We start from the raw sequence: 10,991 nt of genomic DNA, 5'->3' as shown, positions 1-10,991 counted from the left end.
AATCCATACAGCCCAGACATATCACTGTCTGATTACCATTTGTTTGGACCACTCAAGCAGACATTGGAAGAATGATTGAAAATTGATAAACAGATAGAACACTCTGTGCAACTAACTTTGGGCACAACTCACTAGTTTCTATAATGCAACAATCAAAACACTGATAATCAGGTGAGAAAAGTGTTTAAACACTTTTCAGATAGTGATATGTCTGGGCTATATTCAGGATATTCAACAAAGGTCTCGATGCATTTGCATTATTTTCTCTTGAATTAGAGTGTCGTTGTTGTATAGGAACAACATGTTTCAGACTGGATACCTCATTCTTTAGACTAATAGTCTTCCTTGACTTTATCCAACAGTTTGCAATAGTAAGCAACATTAACTGTCCTTTGTTCATCGAGGAAATCAATGTATACACACTCTGTAATTCCAAACATAGTGACAAGAACCTTATCCACAATTTGGAACATAAAACGTGTAAGATTAAGACAGTTTATCAGAATAATTCGTGAAGACACTATTTAAATGAGTCGCGTAACTTTCCCAGCATAGACATTTAAATTTGGGTATGCCGCCATCTGTTACGATGTTCTATTAAAAAACTTTATGTACTACTAATTATTATAAAATGGCAAAAAGCTTAATTTTTAGGTTATAAATCAGTTTTATTTTTTAAGTGCTAATGAATAATGTAAATGCTAAGTGGGAATTTGTGTCCAAAAGATTTTTTTAAATAAAATGTCCTAATAGATGGCGACACACAATTTTATAATTTGGCCGGGAAAGTAAAGCAACTCGTTGCGAGATTTATAAAATTATCAATACAGTATTGATTAATTATTATGTTAATATTAATATTGAAAATATTAAAAAGAAATTTTTCGCTTCAATATGTCCTGTTAAAATATACATAACAATATAGCATATGTTACCTATAGGCCTGTATATTATAGGCTGATGCTTGGTGCTACAATTATGCTCTACGTCTCTGACTAATTACAAGGTTTTTAATTAAAATATATTTGAGGTGGAGCGTTAGCGAAGTCTCTTCTATGTGGCTGAGAGAGTTGCATTCGTTCTCAATATCTGTTCCATCGATTTTGATTAAACTTTGCCATTTCACATTAATTGCGATGAAGAATCCAAAAATGTTATAAAAATGTGTGTCCGTGTGTTCGTTTTCAAGATATTAGGTTGTAGCACTAGCGCTTGCGACAAAGCGATATCGCACGAATCTCTCGACTTTGTCGTGCGATGTTTCAAGATCGCTAGCACGTTTTCTATGGGCTTATAGAATTGAGTTTCTTCTCAAAATTTAATGAGCCAATTTTTATAAAACCTCGCCATTTTTTATTAAATGCAATGGGGAATTCAAAACTGTAATGAAGGGCCATTTAAATGTAAAAAATGGGAGTCCATGACTTTGTTTTCAATATACAGTATATATGTCAATCTGCTTTCTAAAATGTACAATATACACGTGATCTCACATTTTTTACAAATTTAAAAAATTTTTATTTTGATTCATTCTGAAAATAAAAGTCGATATTTTTAATTAAAATATGATAAAAATTTCAGCTCGGCATTGTGACGTTACAATAATAATTACCATTCCGACTGTTATATAGGCTAGGACGGGCAACTTTCACGAAATATTCTGATAAAATGTCTTAATCTTACACGTTTTACGTTCCAATGTTCCTGACAATCATATTGATTTTCATTTCGAATAAAAAAATAAAACCAATAGTTTAAATGTTATAAGATCTAACCGTTGAGAAAGTTTAGACACTAGACTGATTTCTATAAATTATTCTAGTGAAAAAATTGCCAAAACAACACGAATTAGAACATTTTATTTGTCATTATTTAGCATTAGATTCCTTTCGAAAGCTCTTCAGTACGATCTACAAACTTTAAAACCAGAACGCAAATATAGCAAAATTAAAAAAAACACACAGACACACACAAACACAGATTCATTCAATTAACGTAATTTTATTAAATGTATAAAACAAATAATAATTACACAGTATACAGGCCTACTATAGGCTAATAAACATCATTAATAAATAAAGAATTTTCGTAGTAAACGAGGAAACTTATTCGTTGGGGACCTCTTCCGTTTTCTCCGTCTCCCTCACTGCAGGGACCCTCTGCACGGTTATAGGAACAACTCTTTCGTTAGACGGTAATTCTTCGCGTTTTTTAGGCGCTTCCACCGTCAACACTCCGTCGCCACTCAGAGACGACGTCACCTTCTCGGGATCGACTTCCTTAGGAAGGACGTATCTGCGGGTAAACTCTCTGGACACGAACCCGTGTTGATCCATCTTCTCCTCGTGTTTTCCGTGTATCACCACGCAATTGTCCACGGTTTTGACGGTGATGTCTTCCGGAGAGAAGTGGCTGACGTCGGTCATGACCCGGAAGTGGTCTTTGGTGTTGACTACTTCGGAAACACCGGAACTAGAATCTTGGACACTCGTCTGGCATCGCGGTCTGACGATAAATCCGCGATATGACGTCGGAGGGAAGAAATCCTAATCTGTCAGACCCAAACCGAACTGTTGATCGAATAATCGGCGAGGATAATCCCACACGTCGCCTAGTAAAGCGGGTAACAACAATCGAGACATTTCTGATTCTCATAAATGTTATACGGGGGGAAATAATCCCCTGCGGAGTGAAAAAAGGCAGCCACCCGCATCCGCAATAACTGTCTAATCCTCGAAACAGTACCTCCTCGCTTCACAGAGCTCCACCTTAGAATGTAAGGCCGTTCTCTGTGCCGCGAGGATAGAAAAAACTATTAGAAATAAACAGTGGTTGTTGCCTCGTCACACAAGCCAGTACGGCAAGGGAGTCAACGGCCATAAGACTGGAAAAGACAGTATCCTATCCCATTGAACAGGTGACAAGGAAATCATTGGATAAACAGGAACTGGGCAGAAACCGTCAAAAGAAAAAAAAAAAAAACTAGTCCTGTATGGGAGAAGACACAGGGAACAGACAGGTCGAAAGGAAGGTGGAGGTCCAACACGCAGAAGGGTGGAGTCCACAATCCAAAGAAGACAAAACAGAAGACTTAAAAGTTAAACTATTCTATCTTACATGCTATTGTGCACTTAAGAGGATAAATCGTTAAGAATTGGTTTACCATCCTTCCAGGTCCAGAGGATCTGGTTGGGGGTATCCCATAGAGAATTGAAATTTGCCCGTGACAAAGATTTAAAGTCCGAGAGCAGCTTGCGAGCTAAAGCCTCGCGGATTTTGATTCGAAAGAGGCAGTGGGCAGTGTTTTTGTGATCAAACACCTTCCTACACCTGGCCAACCATATCTCGTGTTTAGCCATATGAATTAGGAGACTAATCACATAGGGAGATACAGTGCCTTTGCTAAAAAGGATGTGGAGAACAGCGTTCTCACATGACAGAAAGGGCAGACCAAGGAGGGGAGTTATCCAACTCCAAATCTTCCTTGCAACCCTACAGAAGTAAAAGAGATGTGCTGCCGTTTCAGGCGAAGAATTGCACATTGGACAGCTTTCACTCACAACGTAAACTCCGATAGACCGGAGCTTAACCTTGGTGGAGAGTGCATTATGCAGTAACCTCCACTGAAGTTCGACGCAGTGTTCGGAAATAAGCCCATCAAAACATCTGCGCCAAACAGTGGCCCAATCAATAGAGGCCTGAGTGTTTAATGGATAGAGGGATAGCAAGGTATCGGGCCTAAGGTGGCGATAGATTTCGCAAGCCTTAGTTTTAATCGAAGGAATATTCCCAGATTGGGAGAGACTGAGTAGGTGTGTGCACCATACTTTCACAAAGGGTGGTGGATCCAGTACCTTGGGCATGAGGTTTACCTTGTAATCAGGTAAAAGTAACTTAAGGCGATACTTAAGAAAAAAGCTATATAGCTTACTTACCGGGTGATCACGGGCACTAAGGTCTAGAACTAGCTGCCTAATTTGGGTAGCAGCAGAAAAGAGGGTGGGTTCAAACATAGCCCAGCCACCGTTTGCTCTGGTATTATACATTATATCTCTACTAACCCATTCGGGTTTATTGCCCCAAACAAAACGAAAAAGGGGGCGATTAATATGCCGAAAGCCTGCGTCCAGGCCGAAAACAGAGGCATAGTATACACAAATACCAAACATGATGTTTTTGTAGACAGCTATTCTACTTGGAAAGTAGAGATAGCTTCCCGTCCAAATGGAAATTTTATCCCTAATTTTAACTTTAATCTCCTTTAAGTTATGTTTGGCCGAGTCGGCACCAAAGTATAAACCTAAAATCTTAACCCTACTGCTCACAGGGATGTCAGAGAAAGACACAGGCAAAGAGATAGAGCCAACAAGAGACAGAAAGGAAGATTTCCCCTTGTTAATAACAGCTCCAGAGGCCTGACAATACCTGTCAAAATGGCCAAAAATTCTGGAGATAGCCCAGTTGTCTTTCACAAAGAAAGTGACGTCATCCGCGTGGGCCACGAACTTATAGTAGTCCGATTTGTAGTACCCAGGCATAGGGTAACCTGAGATACTGAAGTCCCTTTGTATCTCGCCCAAAAGGGTGTTGATACATAGGGAGAAAAGAAACATGGACAGAGGACATCCCTGTCTGACACCCTTACCAAGCGGGAAGGGGTCAGAGAGATGGCCATTAATGTTGATACGGCAATGAGCNGGGTGGGTTCAAACATAGCCCAGCCACCGTTTGCTCTGGTATTATACATTATATCTCTACTAACTCATTCGGGTTTATTGCCCCAAACAAAACGAAAAAGGGGGCGATTAATATGCCGAAAGCCTGCGTCCAGGCCGAAAACAGAGGCATAGTATACACAAATACCAAACATGATGTTTTTGTAGACAGCTATTCTACTTGGAAAGTAGAGATAGCTTCCCGTCCAAATGGAAATTTTATCCCTAATTTTAACTTTAATCTCCTTTAAGTTATGTTTGGCCGAGTCGGCACCAAAGTATAAACCTAAAATCTTAACCCTACTGCTCACAGGGATGTCAGAGAAAGACACAGGCAAAGAGATAGAGCCAACAAGAGACAGAAAGGAAGATTTCCCCTTGTTAATAACAGCTCCAGAGGCCTGACAATACCTGTCAAAATGGCCAAAAATTCTGGAGATAGCCCAGTTGTCTTTCACAAAGAAAGTGACGTCATCCGCGTGGGCCACGAACTTATAGTAGTCCGATTTGTAGTACCCAGGCATAGGGTAACCTGAGATACTGAAGTCCCTTTGTATCTCGCCCAAAAGGGTGTTGATACATAGGGAGAAAAGAAACATGGACAGAGGACATCCCTGTCTGACACCCTTACCAAGCGGGAAGGGGTCAGAGAGATGGCCATTAATGTTGATACGGCAATGAGCCTTACGATACATAATTTGGATTGCCAAAAGTATCTCGTCAGGTATACCATATTTTTTGAAAACGTGCCAAAGAAAGCCGTGGTCTACACGGTCAAAAGCTTTCGATTGATCAATCGAAAGCAGAGCTAATGGCCATTTCCTGTTGGAGCAATACTCGCTAAGTAGCCTAATAAAACTTAAATTATCTAGGATACTTCTATTAGGAACACCTCCTGTTTGAGTGTTAACAATACTGGGGGTCAGGGCGGAACCAATTTTGTTGTAAATAATGCGCGCGTAGATCTTATAGTCCACGTTGGTAAGGGCCGAAAATCATGGACAGTAGTGCAGTTGACTAACTTGGGCAGAACAGAGAGCTGACCCAAGTTGAATTTAGAAATACTAGGGTCTTCGGGGGATAGAGAGTTGTAAACAATTGGGAGAAGGGAGGACAATTTATCGGAAAAGACTCTGTAAAACTCAGCTGGTAAGTTATCAGGTCCAGGAGATCTGCCTGTACGCATTGCTGAAATTACAAATTTCACTGAATCCTGGAAAAAAAGATTCGGAAAGGGATGAAGGTAAGCCGTAGGAATTGCTCTTGTCATGTCTTCCCATTGAGATGAGTCAACACGAGTAGGAGCGAAGAACTGAGAAAAGTGCTGAAAGAACACCTGGGTAATCTCTTGGTCATCAGAAGTTAAGGTGCCATCGTGCTTTAGAATGGAGGAGACATTAGATTTAGATTTATCATTGCGATAACGGCCGAAAAAGTTTGAGTCGAAACGCCTCGGGGTATTAAGGCAAGAAACCTTGTACCCCTCATAGGCGTGTTCGAATCTAAAAGGGAATCTAAAAGGGTTGAAAAGGCGTGTTCGAATCTAAAAGGGTTGTTAAAAGGGCAGAGATGCTGGCAGAAGCCTGCTTGACGAGACCTTCAATGTACCCAGTGTTGTCCTTGCTGCAGCGACAGTCAGACAAGAAGCGTTGAAGAAGCCGCAGTCGACAATGCCTCTTGCGGCAAAGGCGCCTATCGGTGGAGCGGGCAAGTTGGAGGACCTCCCCCTTAAACCAACACCAATCCTCTAGGCTGAGAGTGGATAGCGATAGCATGCTTGTTAGTAGCTTGTCCACTAGTGACAGAAATTCCTCATCCCTAAGAATTTCAGGGGTGAGGCGGAAGCGGTTACGTTTTGAAGAGCAGGATAGGTTGAAAGTTGCCATTACCAGAGAATAATCCGAGAATCGATTACCCTGGAAATGGAGAGGTATGACAGAAAAGTCGGAAGCAGAAGATGGAATGTTAGAGTACATCCTATCCAACCTTGACTTTATAGAGCCATTAGCGTTACACCATGTAAAGATACAGTTGCCGGGCAGAACAGCAAGCTGCACATCTTTCAGGGCAAAGTTACGCAAGAGGTCTTCAAGTTTTTTTCTAGTACTATCAGGGAACCAGCTACCTCCTTCCTTGTCTTCAGGATGGAGGATCACACTCCAATCGCCAATGACAAAAATGTCCCTATTGGTAGCTAAATAGCTACCAAGAATTTGGAAGAAGTCCGAACGTAAGCTAGGCCTAGTTGGGCCATAAATACAAACAACCCTAGCAGTTTTTTTGTTTTTAACAATATTCAAACAAACTATCCGTCCGTCACTATCTGTAACGAACTGTTGGACTGTGATACTGGAGGGGACGAGGAGCGCTACTCCTCCACTCCTGCCCCTGGAGAAGCTATAATAGCTATTATAGTCCCTAATCTTAGGCCTAAAGGTCCTAACTCTTCGCATGTTTTCAAAATACGTTTCCTGCAAAGCTAAAATGTCTAGCTGTAGGGAGGGCAAAAGGGAAGCAACAAAAAGCTGGCGGGGGATGGACCGAAGCCCATTACAATTAAGGGTTGCTAAACGTATTTTAAAAGACATGTTGTAATTAGGGGGTTACTATTCCTCCGTGCTTGGATCGGAGGACTTGCCAACCCTGGCCTTCTTGTTCCTACGTCTATTGCGGTAGGCCCGCTTGCTGGGCCTGCCTTCCCTCCCTGAATCGGATCCCCCAGCAGCAGACTCGTCACTGCTGGTTTCACCTTCTCTCCCCTTAGTGCTAGGTTTACGACTAGTTCTACTTCTAGTCCTGACACTACTTACTGCTCCCTACAGTCTAACTTAGAGCAATCCTCCTCTAACTTATTAACTAGCTTAGTACTATCTCCAGTTTCCACAGACGGAGCTGGGACTGGGACTGTTTCCTCAGCGGCCGAAGGGGCAGCTTGGGCCTCCGGCAGGACGATGGGAGAGGAGACGGGGACAGAGGCATCTACAGACACCTCCATCTCGATGTTGTCCGAAGCAGCTGCTTCTTCAACAGAACCCTTTGAAGTACAGGACAGGATGCTGTGGTCCCCCGTGCAAACATGGCAAGGCTTCGGACAAAACTTAGCAGCATGGTACCTGCTGTGACAATTGTCACACAGGCTTGCCTTGCAGTCCCGCTGCTCATGACCTGGTTCGAGGCAGTGTCGACAGATACGCTCAACACCCCTGTACCCAAGAGTCAGGGGCACACCCTCATAGTAGACGATGTTAGGGACAGGCTTCTTTACTTCAAGACAGATTTTCACCGTGCCCGTGTCAATGTGCGGGCGGCCCGGGACTTTAAGCATCGACACGGTCCTCACGGTCCCAAACTGGCCCATTAACAGGCGTACAGCCTTTAGGTCCATTTCGGGAGGAAGGAAGCAGATGAAGACAGTAGTGATGTCTTCATCTAAGGGGACAGGGAAAACCCTGACATCCTTAACCACAAAACCAGTGGAAACTAGAAGGCGGCGACTCTTGGTCGACCAAAACCCAATGAAGTACCGGTCCTTGCCCATGGGCGCGAACCGGGAAACCTCCCCTGGCGCTAGGGTGCGCTCAATGCCGTCCAGAATCTCGTCAACAGTCGAGCCTTCCGGAACAGTAACATGGGCGCTAAGCACCCTGCGCATCTTGCCGTTAAGGATGGCAGGCTTGGCACATTTATGCTGCGCCGAGACACCAGCATTCAACTGCTCAGTGTTAAAGAACTTATTTGTGTGAGCAGACACTGAAGCTGCTGGAGCCCAACGTGCTGCCACTTTAGCGAAGCTAACTTTCTGGGACACTGAGGGCGCAGAAGTGGATGAGGTAACAGAAGTGGTGGGAGCAGTCCCACTAACTACATTACTAAAACTGGCCTTAGGGGCCAGAACCGCTGCCTTATCGGCAGTAGTCACCTGTCTAGCCTGACCAGACTAAGCAGTAGAAGCCTTCGCAGACTTCATACCGACCAGCCTGACCCCCTTGAATATGGGCTGTTCCTTGGCACTAATGTAACCGGAAGCAGGCCCAGGGGCAGGTTGACTAGTCTTAGAACTAGACTTACCTAAACTAACTATTGTTGCCTGACTACCAGAAGAGGAAGCTACCTTAGCCTCGACTACCTCGACATCCTCGGTTGGAGTAGTGTCCTCCATCGGGACACTATCCGCCCAAGCGGCAGAAGAAATACCCTCCATGGGTATAAGAAGATAAAAGTAAGGAAAAACCCTACTGTAAAGATGGGGCCAACCGTGGGAATATTGGCCCGGATTTCTCCGCGAATACGCTAGAATGCGCAGGCAGGTTCCTCCAGTGCAAAAAGGAAAACTTGTCTCTTTTTAGTTAAAGCCCAGTCACTAAAGGGACTTGGACTTCCTCTTTCAGTAAGGAAACCTTACTAAAAGGCGCCTTTTTGGTAAAAACAAACCAAAAAGGCTGAACGATGAAGCGCCGACTTGGGTGCTGAAAAACACCCAAAACACACTGAAAAGGCAAAGACCAACCAAAATTCGATCTTAGCCAATAAGGCCGAAAAGCGATCTGCAAAATCTGCGCGGGCGAAGTCGCAGATAACAGCTAATCGTTAATAAACAGGGTAATAGCCTGATAGTCAATTGGTTAGGATGGTTGCTTACACCTCTGGAAAGATTCGCAAAACTCAAGAAATTCATCGAGGTGGGATCCATCCGAATACGTCGGGCCATTCCTAAAAAAAGCCCTCTCAGCACCCAAAAGGCGAAAAGAATTTTATATGTATAGTGTTATTGTAGGTAAAGAGGTGTTCAAAACTTTGTAGAAAGGACTATTAGGCAAATCTTAACCAATTTTGGCTATAAAATGACTCGCAAGACCAAGACATTCTTCACAAATCTTCGACAGATAATCACTTTGTCTTATCGTGTATTACGTGCTAAAATCTTCTAATCGTCGAAGCTTGGCACTTTTTCCTACAATTAGTAGCATTCGTTTGTGAAATACTTCACCTCATGCCCCGAAAATGTGTGGTTTCATCCGAATTTTCGGGTACAACAGAGAAACAAACTTTTCCTATGTTAAGTTTATGGGAGACCATTTTCCAATTCATTGGATGATAAAATTCTTGTTTACACTCTTTTTAAGATCTGATTTGCGCTTTCTAGTTTGAAAGACTTCGCTTTTAACCAATAAAAGTCGACCGAGAAGCGGCTGCCTGGAAATCTATCGGGAATAGCCACGCCCCCTCAGAGATTAGTCGTCGGAGTCAAAATGTAAACAAACGTAAAAAATTCGCCATTTTTTTTCGTTTTTCAGCTGTAATTTTGCTAATTCTCAAGTTTACACACTGTGCTAAAACGAATAAGCGTATTTTCAGAACCGTGGAATGTAAATTTTCCGCGAAACTCAATAGTTTTTGTTGTTAATAAGCGAAAAGTATGCTTATAAACTTATTATACTCAATTCTAGCTCGATTTTGAAGCGAGATATCGACTATATATACAGTATATATTGCTGATTCTATTCTATTAATTAAATGTTTATTTACAATTGCCTTGACTCTGAAATATTTCTGGTTCGTAAAAACATTATCGGCGACTATTTTGTAATCTTTTCATTGTAATTTGCAGTGTCTAGCGTAACGCAATAGACAGAAATAAAACAGAATAAGGATATAGAGGTTAATATATAGGTATATATACTGTCTATATGGACCTTATTTATTAATAGGACTTATTAACTTATTTATACTGGTGTAGTTTCTTTTGAATCTCTCTTTTGCTAATCGGAAACTACACCAGTATAATAAGTCCTATTAATTAAGTCGATGTTTCTTTGTAAAGTAGCGTATAACAAATTCAATATATTGTGTTCGACGATAGATAATTGGTCGATAGCATTGAAAAATCTGCTAGATATTTTTTTATGGTTATCTCAAGATCCTCATTTGATCGAAAATTATCAAATATTAAAGAAAGTCGACGGCCCGACCAATCAACGACAGGACTATCGATTTAATAATATTTGTTAACTTCGTTTATTCGTCATATAAATTCAGATAACGTTACAACAATCACTTCAAAATTTTACTTTACTTTTACTGTTAAAATATTCATTTTTTAAAACTTCTATTTTATTTAATAATTCAGCTTTAACTTTGATTTCGTTGTGCAATAAAGTGTAGATCATATTCTTTTCGGTCAATAACCCCTTAGTAGAAATAAATATTTTTAGATATTTAATTACATTTAGATATAAAAATAAAGATAATTAAAATTACAAACATTTAATTGATTTG

At 41.5% G+C, this 10,991-nt stretch overlaps 1 pseudogene; it reads right to left on the bottom strand.

The window, feature by feature from the left end:
* Window positions 1-2,024: 2,024 nt before the first annotated feature.
* LOC111639182 lies at window positions 2,025-2,642 on the bottom strand (annotated as a pseudogene).
* Window positions 2,643-10,991: the final 8,349 nt, after the last annotated feature.

Source organism: Centruroides sculpturatus, unplaced genomic scaffold (genome assembly GCF_000671375.1).
Source record: "Centruroides sculpturatus isolate CEXI.00-Female unplaced genomic scaffold, Cexi_2.0 scaffold1162, whole genome shotgun sequence".
In the NCBI taxonomy this organism is placed as follows: domain Eukaryota; kingdom Metazoa; phylum Arthropoda; class Arachnida; order Scorpiones; family Buthidae; genus Centruroides; species Centruroides sculpturatus.
Note: the sequence above shows the minus strand (reverse complement) of the source record. Positions and strands in the feature narration are given on the sequence as shown.